Source organism: Aegilops tauschii, chromosome 3 (assembly GCF_002575655.3).
Source record: "Aegilops tauschii subsp. strangulata cultivar AL8/78 chromosome 3, Aet v6.0, whole genome shotgun sequence".
NCBI lineage: Eukaryota > Viridiplantae > Streptophyta > Magnoliopsida > Poales > Poaceae > Aegilops > Aegilops tauschii.
Window position 1 is genome coordinate 119,209,534 of NC_053037.3, and position 8,414 is coordinate 119,217,947.

The following is an 8,414-nucleotide window of genomic DNA, read 5'->3' on the forward strand; positions in this document are numbered from 1 at the left end:
TCACTTACCTCTCGAACTAGAACATAAGGCATATTGGGCCATTAAAGAGCTCAATTATGATTTCAAACTTGCCGGTGAGAAGAGGCTATTTGACATTAGCTCTCTTGATGAATGGAGAACCCAGGCCTAGGAGAATGCCAAACTGTTTAAAGAAAAAGTTAAAAGATGGCATGACAAAAGGATACAAAAGCGTGAGTTTAATGTAGGTGATTATGTTTTGCTATACAACTCTCGTTTAAGTTTTTTTGCAGGAAAACTTCTCTCTAAATGGGAAGGTCCTTACGTTATCGAGCAGGTCTATCGTTCCGGTGCCATAAAAATCAACAACTTCAAAGGCACAAATCCAAAGGCGGTGAACGGTCAAAGAATCAAACATTATATCTCAGGTAATCCCATAAATGTTGAAACTAATGTTATTGAAACCGTAACCCCGGAGGAATACATAAGGGAAACTTTCCAGAACGTTTCAGACTCCGAAAAGGAATAGGTATGTGGTACGGTAAGTAAACCGACTCCAAAACAGTTCTAATGGCAATTTTTCTCCGTTTTGGAATATTTAAGAAAATAGGAAAATAAAAAGTAGTCCGAAAGGGACACGAGGCATCCACGAGGGTGGAGGGCGCGCCCCCTGCCTCGTGGGCACCTCGTGTGCCCTCCGGACTCCGTTTTCTTGCACGATACTTCTTTTGGTCGGTAAAAAATCATTATATAATCTCCCGAAGGTTTTGACCACCGTACCACGCAAATATCTCTTGTTTTTGTTTCGAGCTGTTTTTCTGACAGATCTAGATCACCATGACGTCTTCGAGCGCACCCAAGGACAAGTTTTTCGAGAAGGTCATCAACCCCTACCTCGCGGAGGTGTTGCAACACCCTCAAACCATTGAGATGCATGAGGGGGTGCTGCACATCTGTGATGTTGAGGGACCAAGGAGGACCGGAAGCGTGGAGACAAGACTCGAAGCAATGGAGCAGCAAGTTTTCAAGTGCCAAGGGATGGTGGAACGCGGACTCGACGCCAACCACATGATGATCGCGGAGTTCACCAACTCCCACAAGCTGGACGCCAAGAACATTGGGGAGGCCATCTTCAAGCTCCACGAGAAAATCGAGCACCTCCAAGCCCAGATCTATGACCTTCAAAACCAAAACTGTGAGTATGAATATAGATTCAAGAGGATGAGTTTGGCTGTAGATTTGAGGATCCCGGAGACTCGATCATCTTTCTATGATGGGTGAGCCTATGCCTTGGAAGAGGGACGACAAGCCTACATCATCAACAACTCCATCATCACCACCTCCGAAGAAGGAGAACTGAGTATCAAGTATGGGCACTCCCCTTGGCAACTGCCAAGCTTGGGGGAGTTGCCCCGGTATCGTATCACCATCACACTCCTATCTTTACCCTTTTTCTTAGTTTGATCCTTTCTGGTAATATCTTGATCTAGTAGAATAAAGTTTTAGTATGATATAGTTTTGAGTTTTGCTTTATGATCCTTCTATGCAATCGAGTCCGTGAGCTATATATAATAAAGATTAGTGTTGAGTCAAGGGCTTGGTTATCTTGTTATGATCTTGAGGGAATAAAAGAGAGAATAAAAAGAATTAAAGAGATCATATTGATCTTATGGAGAGTAATGACTTCACATATAAAAGAGTATGATGAATAAAAGTTGTTGAGAGTTGACAAACATAGTTTTGGTCATCGTTGCAATTAATAGGAAGTAATAAAGAAAGAGAGGTTTCACATATATATACTATCTTGGACATCTTTTATGATTGTGAGCACTCATTAAAATATGACATCATAAAATTTGATGTTGGACAAGGAAGACAACGTAATGGGTTATGTTTTCTTATATCCGAAATAAAGTATATTGTCATGGATCATCCAACATGTTGAGATACTACTTGTGCTTCCAAATATCCTTAAACCCGGTTTTGCCATGAGAGTCCACCATATCTACCTATGGATAGAGTAAGATCCTTCAAGTAAGTTGTCATTGTTGCATGCAATAAAAATTGCTCCCTAAATATGTATGATTTATTAGTGTGGAGAAAATAAGCTTTGTACGATCTTGTGATGTGGAAGCAATAAAAGCGACGGACTGCATAATAAATGTCCATATAACAAGTGGCAATATAAAGTGACGTTCTTTTGCATTAAGATTTCGTGCATCCAACCATAAAAGCACATGACAACCTCTGCTTGCCTCTGCGAAGGGCCTATCTTTTACTTTTGTCTTGTGCCTTATGTAAGAGTCATGGTGATCTTCACCTTTCCTTTTTACATTTTATCCTTTGGCAAGCACATTGTGTTGGAAACATCCTGATATATATATCCAATTGGATGTAAGTTATCATAAACTATTATTGTTGACATTACCCTTGAGGTAAAAGGTTGGGAGGCAACACTGTAAGCCCCTATCTTTCTCTGTGTCCGATTAAAACTCCATACCCATAAGTATTGCGTGAGTGTTAGCAATTGTGAAAGACTAAATGATAGTTGAGTATGTGGACTTGCTGAAAAGCTCTTATATTGACTCTTTCTGACGTTATGATAAATTGCAATTGCTTCAATGACCGAGATGATAGTTTGTTAGTTCTCAATGAAGTTTCTGATCCATACTTGACATTGTGAATAGATTGTTACTTTAGCATAAGAAATCATATGATAATATATATATGTTGCTGTCATAAGAATGATCATGATGCCCTCATGTCCGTAATTTATTTTATCAACACCTCTATCTCTAAACATGTGGACATATTTTTCGTTATCGGCTTCCACTTGAGGACAAGCGAGGTCTAAGCTTGGGGGAGTTGATACGTCCATTTTGCATCATGCTTTTATATTGATATTTATTGCATTATGGGCTGATATTACACATTATGTCACAATACTTATGCCTTTTCTCTCTTATTTTACAAGGTTTACATGAAGAGGGAGAATGCCGGCAGCTGGAATTCTGGGCTGGAAAAGGAGCAAATATTAGAGACCTATTCTGCACAACTCCAAAAGTCCTGAAACTCCACGGAAGTCAGTTTTAGAATATATAAAAAATATTGGGCGAAGAAAGTACCAGAGGGGGCCACCCACCATCCACGAGGGTGGGGGGCGCGCCCTACCCCCCTTAGCGTGCCCCCTGCCTCGTGGGCCCCCTGGCAGGCCTTCGGTGCCTATCTTCTGCTATATGAAGTCTTTCGTCCTGAAAAAAAATCAGAAGCAAGCTTTCGGGACGAAGCGCCGCCGTCTCGAGGCGGAACCTTGGCGGAACCAATCTAGGGCTCTGGCGGAGCTGTTCTGCCGGGGAAACATCCCTCCGGGAGGGGGAAATCATCACCATCATTATCACCATCGATCTTCTCATCGGGAGAGGGTCAATCTCCATCAACATCTTCACCAGCACCATCTCCTCTAAAACCCTAGTTCATCTCTTGTATCCAATCTTTGTCCCAAAACCTCAGATTGGTACCTGTGGGTTGCTAGTAATGTTGATTACTCCTTGTAGTTGATGCTAGTTGGTTTATTTGGTGGAAGATCATATGTTCAGATCCTTTATGCATATTAATACCCCTCTGATTATGAACATGAATATGATTTGTGAGTAGTTACATTTGTTCCTGAGGACATGGGAGAAGTCTTGCTATAAGTAGTCATGTGAATTTGGTATTCGTTCGATATTTTGATGAGATGTATGTTGTCTTTCCTCTAGTGGTGTTATGTGAACGTCGACTACATGACACTTCACCATTATTTGGGCCTAGAGGAAGGCATTGGGAAGTAATAAGTAGATGATGGGTTGCTAGAGTGACAGAAGCTTAAACCCTAGTTTATGCGTTGCTTCGTAAGGGGCTGATTTGGATCCATATGTTTCATGTTATGGTTAGGTTTACCTTATTACTTCTTTTGTAGTTGCGGATGCTTGCAAGAGGGGTTAATCATAAGTGGGATGCTTGTCCAAGGAAGGGCAGTACCCAAGCACCGGTCCACCCACATATCAAATTATCAAAGTAACGAACGTGAATCATATGAGCGTGATGAAAACTAGCTTGACGATAATTCTCATGTGTCCTCGGGAGCATTTTCCTTTATATAAGAGTTTGTCCAGGCTAGTCCTTTGCTACAAAAAGGATTGGGCCATCTTGTTGCACCTTACTTACTTTTATTACTTGTTACCCGTTACAAATTACCTTATCACAAAACTATCTGTTACCGATAATTTCTGTGCTTGTAGAGAATACCTTACTGAAAACAACTTGTCATTTCCTTCTGCTCCTCGTTGGGTTCGACACTCTTACTTATCGAAAGGACTACGATAGATCCCCTATACTTGTGGGTCATCACCCGCCATGACGCTTTGCATAGAACTGCACCAACTTACAACTCCACCATTCAATATAAATACGTATCCGGTCTGTGACTTAGAGTCATCCGGATCAGTGTCAAAGCTTGCATCGACGTAACCATTTACAACGAGCTCTTTTTCACCTCCATAAACGAGAAACATATCCTTACTCCTTTTCAGGTATTTCAGGATGTTCTTGACCGCTGTCCAGTGATCCACTCCTGGATTACTTTGGTACCTCCCTGCTAAGCTGATATCAAGGCACACATCAGGTCTGGTACACAGCATTGCATACATGATAGAGCCTATGGCTGAAGCATAGGGAACACCCTTCATATTCTCTCTATCTTCTGCAGTGGTCGGGCATTGAGTCTGACTCAATTTCACACCTTGTAACACAGGCAAGAACCCTTTCTATGCTTGATCCATTTTGAACTTCTTCAAAACTTTATCAAGGTATGTGCTTTGTGAAACTCCAATTAAGTGTCTTGATCTATCTCTATAGATCCTGATGCCCAATATATAAGCAGCTTCCTCTTGTTCATTGAAAAACTCTTGTTCAAGTATCTGCTACCTCTTGAGCACTGCGTTGGTTTTCCCTTCAAGAGGAAAGGGTGATGCAGCAAAGTAGCGTAAGTATTTGCCTCAGTTTTTGAGAACCAAGGTATCAATCCAGTAGGAGGCTACGCGCGAGTCCCTCGCACCTACACAAACAAATAAATCCTCGCAACCAATGCGATAACGGGTTGTCAATCCCTACACGGTCACTTACGAGAGTGAGATCTGATAGATATGATAGGATAATATTTTTGGTATTTTTGTGATAAAGATGCAAAGTAAAATAAAAGCAAAATAAAAAGCAACGGAAATAACTGAGTGTTGGAAGATTAATATGATGGAAGATAGACCCGGGGCCATAGGTTTCACTAGTGGCTTCTCTCAAGAGCATAAGTATTTTACGGTGGGTGAACAAATTACTGTTGAGGAATTGAAAGAATTGAGCATAGTTATGAGAATATCTAGGTATGATCATGTATATAGGCATCACGTCCGAGACAAGTAGACCGACTCCTGCCTGCATCTACTACTATTACTCCACACATCGACCGCTATCCAGCATGCATCTAAAGTATTAAGTTCATAAGAACAGAGTAACGCCTTAAGCAAGATGACATGATGTAGAGGGATAAATTCATGCAATATGATAAAAACCCCATCTTGTTATCCTCGATGGCAACAATACAATACGTGCCTTGCTGCCCCTACTGTCACTGGGATAGGACACCGCAAGATTGAACCCAAAGCTAAGCACTTCTCCCATTGCAAGAAAGATCAATCTAGTAGGCCAAACCAAACTGATAATTCGAAGAGACTTGCAAAGATAACCAATCATACATAAAAGAATTCAGAAGATTCAAATATTGTTCATAGATAAACTTGATCATAAACCCACAATTCATTGGTCTCAACAAACACACCGCAAAAGAAGATTACATCGAATAGATCTCCACAAGAGAGGGGGAGAACATTGCATTGAGATCCAAAAAGAGAGAGGAAGCCATCTAGCTAATAACTATGGACCCGAAGGTCTGAGGTAAACTACTCACACTTCATCGGAGAGGCTATGGTGGGTAGAAGCCCTCCATGATCGATGCCCCCTCCGGCGGAGCTCCGGAACAGGCCAAGATGGGATCGAGTGGGTACAGAAGGTTGCGGCGGTGGAATTAGGTTTTTGGCTCCGTATTTGATCGTTTGGGGGTACGTAGGTATATATAGGAGGAAGGAGTACGTCGGTGGAGCAACGTGGGGCCCACGAGGGTGCAGGGCGCGCCTAGGGGGGGGGGGGTAGGCGCGCCCCCTACCTCGTGGCTTCCTGCTTGATTTCTTGAAGTAGGGTCCAAGTCCTCTGGATCATGTTCGTTCCGAAAATCATGTTCCCGAAGGTTTCATTCCGTTTGGACTCCGTTTGATATTATTTTTCTGTGAAACTCTGAAATAGGCAAAAACAGCAATTCTGGGCTGGGCCCCCGGTTAATAGGTTAGTCCGAAAAATAATATAAAAGTGAATAATAAAGCCCAATAATGTGCAAAACAGAAGATAATATAGCATGGAGCAATCAAAAATTATAGATACGTTGGAGACGTATCAAGCATCCCCAAGCTTAATTCCTGCTCGTCCTCGAGTAGGTAAATGGTAAAAACAGAATTTTTGATGTGGAATGCTACTTGGCATAATTTCAATGTAATTCTTCTTAATTGTGGTATGAATATTCAAATCCGAAAGATTCAAGATAAAAGTTCAATATTGACATAAAAATAATAATACTTCAAGCATACTAACTAAGCAATTATGTCCTCTCAAAATAACATGGCCAAAGAAAGTTCATCCCTACAAAATCATATAGTTTAGTCATGCTCCATTTTTGTCACACAAGAATGCTCTCATTATGCACAACCCCGATGACAAGCCAAGCAATTGTATCATACTTTAGTAATCTCAAACTTTTTCAACCTTCACGCAATACATGAGCGTGAGCCATGGATATAGCACTATGGGTGGAATAGAATATGATGATGGGGGTTATGTGGAGAAAAAAAGGAGAAAGTCTCACATCAACAAGGCTAATCAATGAGCTATGGAGATGCCCATCGATATATGTTAATGCAAGGAGTAGGGATTGCCATGCAACGGATGCACTAGAGCTATAAATATATGAAAGCTCAACAAAAGAAACTAAGTGGGTGTGCATCCAACTTGCTTGGTCACGAAGACCTAGGGCACTTGAGGAGGCCCATTGTTGGAATATACAATCCAAGTTCTATAATGAAAGATTCCCACTAGTATATGAAAGTGACAAAACAAGAGACTCTCTATCATGAAGATTATGGTGCTACTTTGAAGCACAAGTGTGGTAAAAGGATAGTAACATTGTCCCTTCTCTCTTTTTCTCTCTTTTTTTGGGCCTTCTCTTTTTTATGGCCTTTCTCTCTTCTTTTTTATACCTCACTTGGGACAATGCTCTAGAAAATGATGATCATCACACTTCTATTTATTTACAGCTCAATGATTACAACTCGATACTAGAACAAAGTATGACTCTATATGAATGCCTCCGGCGGTGTACCGGGGTATGCAATGAACCAAGAGTAACATGTATGAAAGAATTATGAACGGTGGATTTGCCACAAATACTATGTCAACTACATGATCATGCAAAGCAATATGACAATGATGAACGTGCCATGATAAACCGGATGGTGGAAAGTTGCATGGAAATATATCTCGGAATGGCTATGGAAATGCCATAATAGGTAGGTATGGTGGCTGTTTTGAGGAAGATATAAGGAGGTTGATGTGTGAAAGAGCGTATCTATCACGGGGTTTGGATGCACCGGTGAAGTTTGCACCAACTCTCAATGTGAGAAAGGGCAATGCACGGTACCGAAGAGGCTAGCAATGATGGAAAGGTGAGAGTGCGTATAATCCATGGTCTCAACATTAGTCATAAAGAACTCACATACTTATTGCAAAAATCTACAAGTCATCAAAAACCAAGCACTACGCGCATGCTCCTAGGGTGATAGATTGGTAGGAAAAGACCATCGCTCATCCCCGACCGCCACTCATAAGGAGGACAATCAAAGAACACCTCATGTTTCAAATTTGTTACATAACGTTTACCATACGTGCATGCTACGGGACTTGCAAACTTCAACACAAGTATTTCTCAAATTCACAACTACTCAACTAGCACAACTTTAATATCACTACCTCCATATCTCAAAACAATCATCAAGCATCAAACTTCTCTTAGTATTCAACACACTCATAAGAAAGTTTTTACTAATCTTGAATACCTAGCATATTAGGATTATTTAAGCAAATTACCATGCTATTTAAGACTCTCAAAATAATCTAAGTGAAGCATGAGAGATCAATAGTTTCTATAAAATAAATCCACCACCGTGCTCGAAAAGATATAAGTGAAGTACTAGAGCAAAAACTATATAACTCAAAAGATATAAGTGAAGCACATAGAGTATTCTAATAATTCCCGAATCATG